Here is a 13,277-nt window from a genome sequence, read left to right as displayed (position 1 = left end):
ATAAACCTGTAAAGAGCTTGATGTTTACCCTTGTCCTTCTGTTTCTCTTTTCTTTTTCTTCATCCTACACTTGTTTCTTGCTCCCTCAGGCCATGGTTATGCAACAGAGCGACTGAATTAATGATCAGTGTTGATAAAAGGCAACCAAAATAACACCGTCATTTCTGATGTTAACATTGAAATGACACTGCAAAGCACATGCTATGCTCAATTTTTTTTTTTTTTTTTTTTTTTTACATGAAATTACAGTATGCACACTAATTGACTGTGGCATATGAATACATTTTTGTGCACATTGTTGTATGAGCATGTTTTCATATATATATATTCATAAGGTGATTTTGAATCCTTGATATTTGTTTTTTGCCTGTTAATTTTTGCTTGCTTGCAAAATATGGGAACTGTGTGATTCACTGAAGTGTTCTTAGGGGAAATGGTTTGGAAACCTTATTTTTAACCTGGGATGCACTGATACAAAAAAGACAACAAAATGATGATTAAAGTTCAACACACTGTTTGATTTTGATTTAATAAAACAAAAGGCTAGAATCAGTCATTTTAAGTGATTTTAGGCATCATTACATTATATTATACAGTATGAAAAATGGATATTAACTTTGAGATTTGCCTTAAAATTATTAATAAACATTACTTGAACTGATTGTTAAATGACAGCAAAGGAAATCTGAATGAAAAGATAGGGGAAATGAGCATGTATACAGTTAAATACTCAGTAGTGACTGATAATAGTGAATTGAATATATATATATATATATATATATATATATATATATATATATATATATATATATATGTATATTATCAGCTGATATTCTGTATGGTATCAAGGAAAAATGTGTGTCATTTACACTGTATGAATTTCCTGTAAAAAATAGCAGAATATTAGATGTCAAGAATTCACTGTAAAAAAATCTATTATGCTATTAGTTACTTAAATATAAAATGTGTTTTTTTACAATAGTTGTAGAGACCGCTTCCCTTACTGATCACATCTCTTGCGTGGCGGGGTGTTGGAAAAATAATCACGTTGTTTGTATTCACCAAAACTGATCAGCGTAGCAGTCAAAAAACAGGACAAGGGAGGTCACGTATGGGACAAATCAATTAGGCCCAAAATATGGGACGTCCCGGTTAATACGGGACGGTTGGCAACCCTAACAAGGTTATACCTCGAAACTGATTATTTTAAACCTTTTGACAAGATGACCTAATCAAGGCATGTGTGACTTTCTCTCTTCTTTCTCTCTCTCTCTCTCTCTTATTCACTGGGCTCCTTTATTAACTATTTGGCAGTGACACACACTGGCTCACCTCATTCCCATCTGTTCTGTCCTTAATGCAGTTTGCAGTGTTGGGAGAGAGAGGGAAGTGACCCCTGTTCACCTCTACTCAATACTCTACAAACACATCCATGCTCCTGACCACATCCTCCTGCTGAGCAACCCCAGGGGACGCGCACTGAGCTGAAGGCCACATCAGGTCACAGAACTGCTGATCTAGAGCCGGTGTGACGCTCCCTGCCACAGATTCAAAGACCTTTAGCACTGCCAAATTCAGTTTATGTTCCTCTGCTGAGGTTAATACACAGCCTATACACTACTAGCTGAAAGAATCAGCTGTGATCAAGGATACCAACAGAAAATGTGAACTGATGTTGAAAAGATTGTCGTATCTACAGATGACATTTGTCAAAAACGTAATTATTTTTTTTTTGTTTTATACTCTAACATTCATTTATTTTTAAGAAAACAAGACAAGAACATATTTTAACTGATAAAAAGTGACAGTAAATACATTTATAAATATAGCTGCAAGCAGCAATCACGGGGCCAAGCATTCCAGCGGCAACATCAGGAGCTAAGCATATGTAGCATCAGACCAAATGCAACAATGAATAATGAAATTAATAATTGCATGATTGTAATTGAAATGGCTGAAAATCGTTAATAAAAGTTCCACAGCGAGGAGCTAAGCACGGCATGGAGCATCAGACCAAATGCAACGAGTAAGAAAAGCAATTATTGGAAGAGTGTAATTGAAACAGCCAGTAAAACTCCAGTAAAAAGATGCATTATCATTTTTGGAAAATAGTTGGCGCTGTAATCAAATCGCTTTGTTGTGTTCTGTTGGAGGTGACAATGTTGTGGGCAATTTCTTTCAAAATACTTACAGACCTTTAGGGCAATGAGTCGAACATGCCCACCGAGTTTCGTTCCGATCGACTTCCAGTAACCTTGTCAAATAGGTGCTTAAAGTTGTTTGGCCAATGGCGGCCATGTTTTTTAAGATAAGTGAAATTCCTCATAGAGCACTTGTGCCACATTGGGCCATATCAGTTTTCAAGTTGATTGGATCAACGGTTGCTTAGTTATAGCCATTTGATTTTTTTTCGTCCTGTAGCGCTACTAAGTGGCAGATATGGAAAAAAAATAATAATTTGACTAAAGTTTTTGTTCATGCATATGAGTTCTGAGTTTGGTGAAGATATCTCATTTTGTTCCCGAGTTATAGCCTTTTTCGTAAAATTGGTCCACGAATTTGAATGTTTTGGGTCACCTGGTTTTTTGTTCAGTCTTGATCAAACCACTGCAATAATATTCTCTGGACTCTCTAGATCAATAATTTTCAAAAATATGTTGCATTTTGTCCTTTGGTTAGCTATAAGAGGTCATTTAGGAAAGGGCCGAGGCCACATGTAACTAAAGCCTATAAAACTGAAACAAAAACTTTATGAAACTTGGTTATAACATGTGAAAGATGACCCACCAAGCATGCAAAGTTTCATTAAGATCAGACAATAGCTGGTGCTATAACAGTTAAAATGGCCTAAAAAACAAAAGATTTCTGTTGTGAATGGCATTAAACTGCAAAAAAAAAGGGGTAATATAATCACACATGCATTAGATCTGTATTTTTTCTAAACAATCATGCAAAATTTAACAGATATTAGGTAAAAAAGAACACTGTAATATTTATAAAGCTTCAAAACCCAGTGTTGAATAAAAAATTGCAATTATAACCACTAGATGTCACCGGAAGACCACTAATGAGCTCACTAAAGACTAAAACATTACAGTTTATGGGCTTGTTGAGGGATTCATCTAGAAAAAATGTATATTACTATTATTTAATATTACTGTTCAAGCATTTCAGATCACATTGAGTCAAAGTTTACCAATTTATTCATACAGATATATCTAATGTTTATAATTATGCCAGATTATGATTGCAATGAAACCTGAAAAATGACATAGAAGCCCATAAAAACAGAAGACTTGCAATAGGTTTTATCACCCATCATTTATTTTAATTATCTATATATATTACAAAATGTGTGCATCTGTGTGTGGGTTTAAGCATGCTTATTGAGTATTAATATACTAGTTTAAACATTTCATGTTTGTGTGTGTCTGTAATTCTGTTCTGTTCTTTTACTGTCAGCCATATCTAGGTTATTTAAAATCAGTGCAGTACTATTATCTAGACTGTGAAATTATACATAAATTGCGTATGCTTCTTTGGAATGAAATTAAGACAACATATAACACTTATAAAGGTTAAAGAGACAGTGTTGTATGATAAATTGCATTTACGACCACTAGATGTCACTGGAAGACCACTAATGGGCTTTGCAGAGATATAGCCTCAGACTCATTTTGTGAAGATGCCTGACATCTGAAACAGCGCTGTACAAAAACGGTTTCGTCTATTGACACGAAATCCATAACTTTTTGTCGGCACGGTCTGAAGATGATCTGATTCAATTTTGGTGAAAATCAGACAAACGGTTGAGGATGAGTTTAAAAAAAAAGGTTTTCAACATGAATCAAAATGGCGGACAGGAAGTTTTGCTTAATATGACATAATTGGTATGTATGTTGTCGGCATGTCCCAAGGAACATTTTGAGACATGTTTCATGATAATAGGCTAATGCAATCAAAAGTTATTAGCATTATTGGAAATGTAATAATTCGCGGTTATTGATTGGTTTATTACTCTTGACCAATAGGTGGCGCTGTGACCAAAATGATGTGGCGTGGTCAATGTGATGTGTCAATGTCACATATTAAGTTTTGTGTAAATATCTCCAACCTTTGCAGAGATACAGCCTCAGATGCAGTTTGGCATCTTTCCAGCAAATTCGTTGGTACGCTAATTGAAAACGGTTACGTGTATCGACACAAATTCCATAACTTTTTGCCAGCATGGTCTGAAGATGATCCAAATCAAATTTGGTGAAAATCTGAGCAACGGTCTAGGAGGAGTTCGAAAAAGTAGGTTTTCAACATGAATCAAAATGGCGGACAGGAAATTTTGCCAAAATTGACAAATGGGGTATCGGTGTTCTCGGCATGACCCAAGGAATCTATCAACATCAGCTTTGTTACAATAGGCTAATGTATGCAAAAGTTATTAGCATTTTTCGAAAAAATCGTTATAACTATTGACCACAAGGTGGCGCTGCCCCCAATTTTTTTGTGTACATTCAGGGCATGGAGCCGGACATTTTTGTAATTATTTGCGAAACGATACGGAACTTCATTCTTAAGATACAGCAATTTACAACTAAATCCAAAATGGCCGACGCCCAAAATGGCCGAATTGGGAAAATTCGGTATCATTCGACTCGGAATGATGCACTGAATCTAAAGACACCACTTTTGTGATTTTTGGCAAAACCGTTCAGAAGTTATGAGCAAAAACATGCATTTTTCATATCTCCTGACCACTAGGGGGCACAGCGCCGAAACACTGCAGGTAGTCCCAGGGAATGGTTGTTATAAGACCCACCAAGATTGGTCTCAACAGGCCAAACCGTTGCGGAGATATAGCCTCACGTTCACGTTTGCGTGCTTTTCGAAGAATTCGTTCATGAGCTATTCGGAAACGGTTTGAGAAATCAACTTGAATTCCATAACTTTTTGCCAGCATGGTCTGAAGATTATCTGATTCAATTTTCGTGACAATCGGTGCAACGGCCTAGGACGAGTTCGAAAAAGTAGGTTTTACGAACAATTGACGATAGCGAAAAAACTAAACCTTGCGATTTTTGAATTTCGGTGTCCATTCGACTCGGCATGAGCCAAGGAATCACAGGAAAAAAGAATTTTCATTTTGTGGCTTACGGTTCAAGAGTTATTAGCATCAAGTTTTTGAAAGTTTAGACAATTGGTGGCGCTAGAGAGTTTGAGTTAGAGACTTCAAATTTGCTATGGTTAATGTTCAGACAGTCCTCTATTAGTGTGCCGAATTATACAACTTTCCCGCAATCGGTTCTATGGGCTACCATAGACTTGGGGTGGAAGAAGAAGAAGAATAATAAATATAGCTGCAAGCAGCAATAACGGGGCCAAGCACTACAGAAGCAAGCTTCAGACGAACGGCAGGAATGAGTAATTAAGACAGTTTTAAGATTATTTTAGGCAAAATGGCTTGAAAACAATAAACACAACAACTAGTAATAGGATTTATTGGCTTATCACGTGTAACCAATAGGTGGCGCTGTTACCAAATTAGTTTGAAATGGTCAGTGTGAGGTGACGATGACACATACAAAGTTTTTTGCAAATATGTGAAAGCTTTGCAGAGATACAGCCTCAAATGCATTTTGGAACCCTTCCAGCTGATTCGTTGATGCGCTAAATGAGAACCGTTTCGTATATTGACACGAAATCCATAACATTTTGCCAGAATGGTCTGAAGATGATCCATGTCAAATTTGGTGAAAATCGGACTAACGGTCTAGGAGGAGTTCGAAAAAGTAGGTTTTCAACATTAATCAAAATGGCGGACAGGAAGTTCAGCCAAATAAGGAAAACTTGGTATCTATGTTCTCGGCCTGACCCAAGGAATCTATTAAGATCAGCGTCATGTCAATAGCCAGATCTTTTCAAAAGTTATTAGCCTTTATGTAAATTGAGTTATAACTTGACCACTAGGTGTTTCAAAATATTTTGAGTACCTTCAGGGGATGTTGTTGTTGGCACATTCTGAGTTTCGTAATATTACACAAATGCATTTGTTTAGTATAGCATTTTATTTCACAAAACTGTATTGAAGTCAATGGGAATTTCATGTTTTGTTCTATTATAGCGCCACCAAGAGGCTCAGTCCAACCATTTGTTTTATGTGTCCTCAGAGTGAGCCCATACATATGTGTGTCAATTTTGGTGAAAATATCTCAATTCACTTCAGAGTTATAGACATTTACATGAAAAAGCATGTAAAAAATGACTGACTCTTGACTTTGATTGAATATTACTACCCCTTACTATCAATATTTTGGCATTTGGGCATTGGCGTTTAGCTATCGACCTATGTTTCCGAACTTCTGATGGTGGTTTCGTCTCGATCAGACAAGCGGTTTCGAAGATATAGCCAAATGTTTTTTAAGCGCTAAATCACAACGCTACACAAACCGTAAGGCGAAACCTAGCATGTTTGGTATCGTAGGACTCGGTAAGGTTTCAGGAGTCCAATTTGATGAGTCTCGTGAAAATAAGTCAACCACACCCAAAGTTATAAGCATTTAAAAAAAGAAGATCACCACTAGGTGGCGCTGTTTCGAAACTTCTCACGCTCCTTCAGGACATTGTGCTGATGACCCATACCAAGTTTCGTAACAATCCGTTGATGTGTTCTTAAAATACAGCATTTTAGCACAAAATTCAAAATGGCCGACAGTCAAAATGGCCAAAATGGTAAAATTGGATATCAGTCGACTTGGCATGTAGCCCTGAATCTAACAAGACAAATGTTATGATTTTTGGACAAACTGTTCAAAAGTTATAAGCAAAAATAGCAATTTTTCATATCTCTGGACCAGTAGGTGGCGCTGCGCCGAAACACAGCATGTAGCCTCAGGTCATGCTTGTTATGACATGTACCAAGTTTGGTCAGAATAGAATAAATCGTTGCATAGATACAGCCTTACGACTGTTTTTGCAAGCGTTACGTAAAATTTGTTTGAGCGTTTATCGAAAACGGTTTGACGAATCAATTTGATTTGCATAACTTTTGGTCAGCACTGACTGAAGATGATCTGGTTCAATTTTCGTGTGAATCGGACAAACCGTCTAGGACGAGTTCGAAAAAGTAGGTTTTTAAAAAAATTCAAAATGGCGGCCACATTTCTATGACGGAAAATGATTTGCTATGGTGCAATCAAATCGGCATGAGCTCAGAAATCAGATGAAAAAAGAATTTTGATGATTGGCCTTACGGTCAAAAAGTTATTAACAAAATTAAAGTGAAATTTTGGACAGTTGGTGGCGCTAGAGGGAATGTCTTAGACACACCAAAATTGGTGTACTTAATGTTGGCACTGTCCTCTATAAGAATGTCAAACCATTACAACTTTCCCGCATTCGGTTCTATGGGCTGCCATAGACCCCCAGTCGGAAGAATAATAATAATAATAATAATAAATATAGCTGCAAGCAGCAATTACGGGGCCAAGCACTCCAACGGCAAATGTAGTAGCTAAGCATCGCATAAAGCATCACACCAAATACATTAATGAGCAATAACAGCAATTTTGGAATTATTGTATTTGAAATGGCAAAAAAAAAAAACACCAATACCACCTCTAGTAGCATGATTACTTGGTTTATCAAGCTTGACCAATAGGTGACACTGTTATAAAATCAATTTGGTGTACTCTGTGTGTCTTTTCAATGACACACACAAAGTTTGGTGTCAATATGCCAAAGCATTCCAGGGATACAGCCTCAAGTGTCATTTTCTCATTGTGCCTCAAATTCGTCGATGTGGTATGCGAAAACGGTTTTGTCTATCGACTTAAAATCCATAACTTTGAATCAGTATAGCCTGAAGATCATTTGATTCGAATTTGGTGAAAATCGGACATACGGTTGATCAGGAGTTCGAAAAAGTATGTTTTCAACATAAATCAAAATGGCGGACCGGAAGTTCAGCTTACCGTGGTATATTTGGTATCTATGTTATCGGCATAAGCCAGGGAATATTTTGAGCCCAGTTTCCTTCAAATAGGCTAATGCATTAAAAAGTTATTAGCATTTTAAAAAGTGTAATTACTCATGGTTAATGAATGGTTTATTACTCTTGACCAATAGGTGGCGCTGTTACCAAATTTATGTGGCATGGTCAGTGTGAGGTGGCGATGACACATACAAAGTTTGGTGCAAATATGTCAAAGTGTTGCAGAGATACAGCCTCAAATGCATTTTGGCACCCTTCCAGCAAATTCGTTGATGCGCTAAATGAGAACCGTTACGTATATCGACACAAAATCCATAACTTTTTGCCAGCATGGTCTGAAGATGATGCACGTCAAATTTGGTGAAAATTGGGCTAACGGTCTAGGAGGAGTTTGAAAAAGTAGGTTTTCAACATTAAGCAAAATGGCGGACAGGAAGTAAGGCCAATTTTCACATTATTGGTATCAATACTCTCGGCATGACCCACAGAATATAGCGAGACCATTTTAATTTTAATAGACTAATTTATTCAAAAGTTATTAGCATTTATGTGATATTTCATTATAACTATTGGCCACAAGGTGGCGCTGCCACCAAACTTTTTGAGTACCTTCAGGGCATGGAGCCGAATATTTTTGTAATTATTTGCGAAACGATACGATGCTGCGTTCAAAAAATACAGCATTTCAAATCATAATTCAAAATGGCCGACGCCTAAAATGGCCGACACAGGAAAATTGGATATCATTTGACTCGACATGACTCACTGAATCTAAAGAGACCAGTTGTGTGATTTTTGGCCAAACCATTCAGTAGTTATAAGCCAAAATATGCATTTTTCATATCTCCTGACCACTAGGTGGCGCTGTGTCGAAACACTGCAGGTAGTCTCAGTTCATGCTTGTTATAACACACACCAAGTTTGGTCTCAATATGACAAACCGTTGCCGGGATATAGCCTCACGTGCATGTTTGCGTGCTTTTCGTCAAATTTGTTTACGTGTCATTCGACAACAGTTGGACGAATCAACTTGAATTCCATAACTTTTTGCCAGCATGGTCTGAAGATGATCTGAGCCAATTTTCGTGGCAATCGGACTAACCGTCTAGGACGAGTTCGAAAAAGTAGGTTTTTCGAATAATTGAAAATAGCGAAAAAACTAAACCTTGCGATTTTTGAATTTTGGGGTTCATTCGACTTGGCATGAGCCAAGGATTCAGAGGAAAAAAGAATTTCCATTTTCTGGCTTACGGTTCAAAAGTTATTAGCATACAAACATTGAAAGTTTGGACAAGTGGTGGCGCTAGAGAGTAGGAGATAGAGACTTCAAATTTGCTATAGTTAATGTTGGGACTGTCCTCTATCAGTGTGCCAAATTATACAACTTTCCCGCAATCGGTTCTATGGGCTGCCATAGACTTGCGGCGGAAGAAGAAGAAGAAGAAGAAGAAGAAGAATAATAATAACGCCAACGATTACAATAGGTGCCTACGCACCTTCGGTGCTTGGCCCCTAATAAGAACGCCAACAAAAACAAGAGGGTCCTACGCACCTTCGGTGCTTGGCCCCTAAATATAGCTGCAAGCAGCAATTACGGGGCCAAGCACTCCAACGGCAAATGTAGGAGCTAAGCATGGCATGAAGCATCACACCAAATACATTAATGAGCAATAACAGTAATTTTGGAATTATTGTAATTGAAATGGCAAAAAAAAAATCATAATACCACCTCTAGTAGCATGATTACTTGGCTTATAAAGTTTGACCAATAGGTGGCACTGTTATGAAATCAATTTGGTGTACTCTGTTTGACTTTTCAATGACACACACAAAGTTTGGTGTTAATATGCCACAGCATTCCAGAGATGCAGCCTCAAGTGTCATTTTGTCATTGTGTTTCAACTTCGTCGCTTTGGTATGCGAAAACGGTTTTGTCTATCGACACAAAATCCATAACTTTGTGTCAACATAGTCTGAAGATCATCTGATTCGAATTTGGTGAAAATTGGACATACGGTTCATGAGGAGTTCGAAAAAGTAGGTTTTCCACATAAATCAAAATGGTGGACCGGAACTTCAGTAAACACTGGCATATTTGGTATCTATGTTATCGGCATAAGCCAGGGAATATTTTGAGCCCAGTTTCTTTGCAATAGGCTAATGGACTAAAAAGTTATTAGCATTTTAAAAAGTGTAATTACTCATGGTTAATGAATGGTTTATTACTCTTGACCAATAGGTGGCGCTGTTACCAAATTTATGTGGCATGGTCAGTGTGAGGTGGCGATGACACATACAAAGTTTGGTGCAAATATGTCAAAGTGTTGCAGAGATACAGCCTCAAATGCATTTTGGCACCCTTCCAGCAAATTCGTTGATGCGCTAAATGACAACCGTTACGTATATCGACACAAAATCCATAACTTTTTGCCAGCATGGTCTGAAGATGATTCACGTCAAATTTGGTGAAAATTGGGCTAACGGTCTAGGAGGAGTTCGAAAAAGTAGGTTTTCAACATTAAGCAAAATGGCGGACAGGAAGTAAGGCTAATTTTCACATTATTGGTATCAATACTCTCGGCATGACCCACAGAATATAGCGAGACCATTTTAATTTTAATAGACTAATTTATTCAAAAGTTATTAGCGTTTATGTTATATTTCATTATAACTATTGGCCACAAGGTGGCGCTGCCACCAAACTTTTTGAGTACCTTCAGGGCATGGAGCCGAATATTTTTGTAATTATTTGCGAAACGATACGATGCTGCGTTCAAAAAATACAGCATTTTGAAACATAATTCAAAATGGCCGACGCCTAAAATGGCCGACACAGGAAAATTGGATATCATTCGACTCGACATGACTCACTGAATCTAAAGAGACCAGTTGTGTGATTTTTGGCCAAACCATTCAGTAGTTATAAGCCAAAATATGCATTTTTCATATCTCCTGACCACTAGGTGGCGCTGTGTCGAAACACAGCAGGTAGTCTCAGTTCATGCTTGTTATAACACACGCCAAGTTTGGTCTCAATATGACAAACCGTTGCCGGGATATAGCCTCACGTGCATGTTTGCGTGCTTTTCGTCAAATTTGTTTACGTGTCATTCGACAACAGTTGGACGAATCAACTTGAATTCCATAACTTTTTGCCAGCATGGTCTGAAGATGATCTGAGCCAATTTTCGTGGCAATCGGACTAACCGTCTAGGACGAGTTCGAAAAAGTAGGTTTTTCGAATAATTGAAAATAGCGAAAAAACTAAACCTTGCGATTTTTGAATTTTAGGGTTCATTCGACTTGGCCTGAGCCAAGAATTCAGAGGAAAAAATAATTTCCATTTTCTGGCTTACGGTTCAAAAGTTATTAGCATACAAACATTGAAAGTTTGGACAAGTGGTGGCGCTAGAGAGTAGGAGTTAGAGGCTTCAAATTTGCTATAGTTAATGTTGGGACTGTCCTCTATCAGTGTGCCAAATTATACAACTTTCCCGCAAACGGTTCTATGGGCTGCCATAGACTTGCGGCGGAAGAAGAAGAAGAAGAAGAATAATAACGCCAACGAAAACAATAGGTGCCTACGCACCTTCGGTGCTTGGCCCCTAAATATAGCTGCAAGCAGCAATTACGGGGCCAAGCACTCCAACGGCAAATGTAGTAGCTAAGCATCGCATAAAGCATCACACCAAATACATTAATGAGCAATAACAGCAATTTTGGAATTATTGTATTTGAAATGGCAAAAAAAAAAAAAAACACCAATACCACCTCTAGTAGCATGATTACTTGGTTTATCAAGCTTGACCAATAGGTGACACTGTTATAAAATCAATTTGGTGTACTCTGTGTGACTTTTCAATGACACACACAAAGTTTGGTGTCAATATGCCAAAGCATTCCAGGGATACAGCCTCAAGTGTCATTTTCTCATTGTGCCTCAAATTCGTCGATGTGGTATGCGAAAACGGTTTTGTCTATCGACTCAAAATCCATAACTTTGAATCAGTATAGTCTGAAGATCATTTGATTCGAATTTGGTGAAAATCGGACATACGGTTGATGAGGAGTTCGAAAAAGTATGTTTTCAACATAAATCAAAATGGCGGACCGGAAGTTCAGCTTACTGTGGTATATTTGGTATCTATGTTATCGGCATAAGCCAGGGAATATTTTGAGCCCAGTTTCCTTCAAATAGGCTAATGCAATAAAAAGTTATTAGCATTTTAAAAAAGTGTAATTACTCATGGTTTATGAATGGTTTATTACTCTTGACCAATAGGTGGCGCTGTTACCAAATTTATGTGGCATGGTCAGTGTGAGGTGGCGATGACACATACAAAGTTTGGTGCAAATATGTCAAAGTGTTGCAGAGATACAGCCTCAAATGCATTTTGGCACCCTTCCAGCAAATTCGTTGATGCGCTAAATGAGAACCGTTACGTATATCGACACGAAATCCATAACTTTTTGCCAGCATGGTTTGAAGATGATTCACGTCAAATTTGGTGAAAAATTGGGCTAACGGTCTAGGAGGAGTTCGAAAAAGTAGGTTTTCAACATTAAGCAAAATGGCGGACAGGAAGTATGGCCAATTTTCACATTATTGGTATTAATACTCTCGGCATGACCCACAGAATATAGTGAGACCATTTTAATTTTAATAGACTAATTTATTCAAAAGTTATTAGCATTTATGTGATATTTCATTATAACTATTGGCCACAAGGTGGCGCTGCCACCAAACTTTTTGAGTACCTTCAGGGCATGGAGCCGAATATTTTTGTAATTATTTGCGAAACGATACGATGCTGCGTTCAAAAAATACAGCATTTTAAAATATAATTCAAAATGGCCGACGCCTAAAATGGCCGACACGGGAAAATTGGATATCAATCGACTCGACATGACGCACTGAATCTACAGAGACCAGTTTTGTAATTTTTGGCCAAACCATTCAGAAGTTATAAGCCAAAATATGCATTTTTCATATCTCCTGACCACTAGGTGGCGCTGTGTCGAAACACTGCAGGTAGTCTCAGGTCATGCTTATTATAACACACACCAAGTTTGGTCTCAATACGCCAAACCGTTGTGGAGATATAGCCTCACGTGTATTTTTGCGTGCTTTTCGTCATATTTTTTTCACGTGTCATTCGAGAACGGTTGGACGAATCAACTTGAATTCCATAACTTTTTGCCAGCATGGTCTGTTGATGATCTGAGCCAATTTTCGTGAAAATCCGGACAAACCGTCTAGGACGAGTTCGAAAAAGTAAGTTTTTCGAAAAGT

The sequence above is a fragment of the Carassius auratus genome, unplaced genomic scaffold (assembly GCF_003368295.1).
Source record: "Carassius auratus strain Wakin unplaced genomic scaffold, ASM336829v1 scaf_tig00215494, whole genome shotgun sequence".
In the NCBI taxonomy this organism is placed as follows: domain Eukaryota; kingdom Metazoa; phylum Chordata; class Actinopteri; order Cypriniformes; family Cyprinidae; genus Carassius; species Carassius auratus.
The sequence above is the reverse complement of the archived record's forward strand: the minus strand, read 5'-3'. Positions refer to the sequence as shown.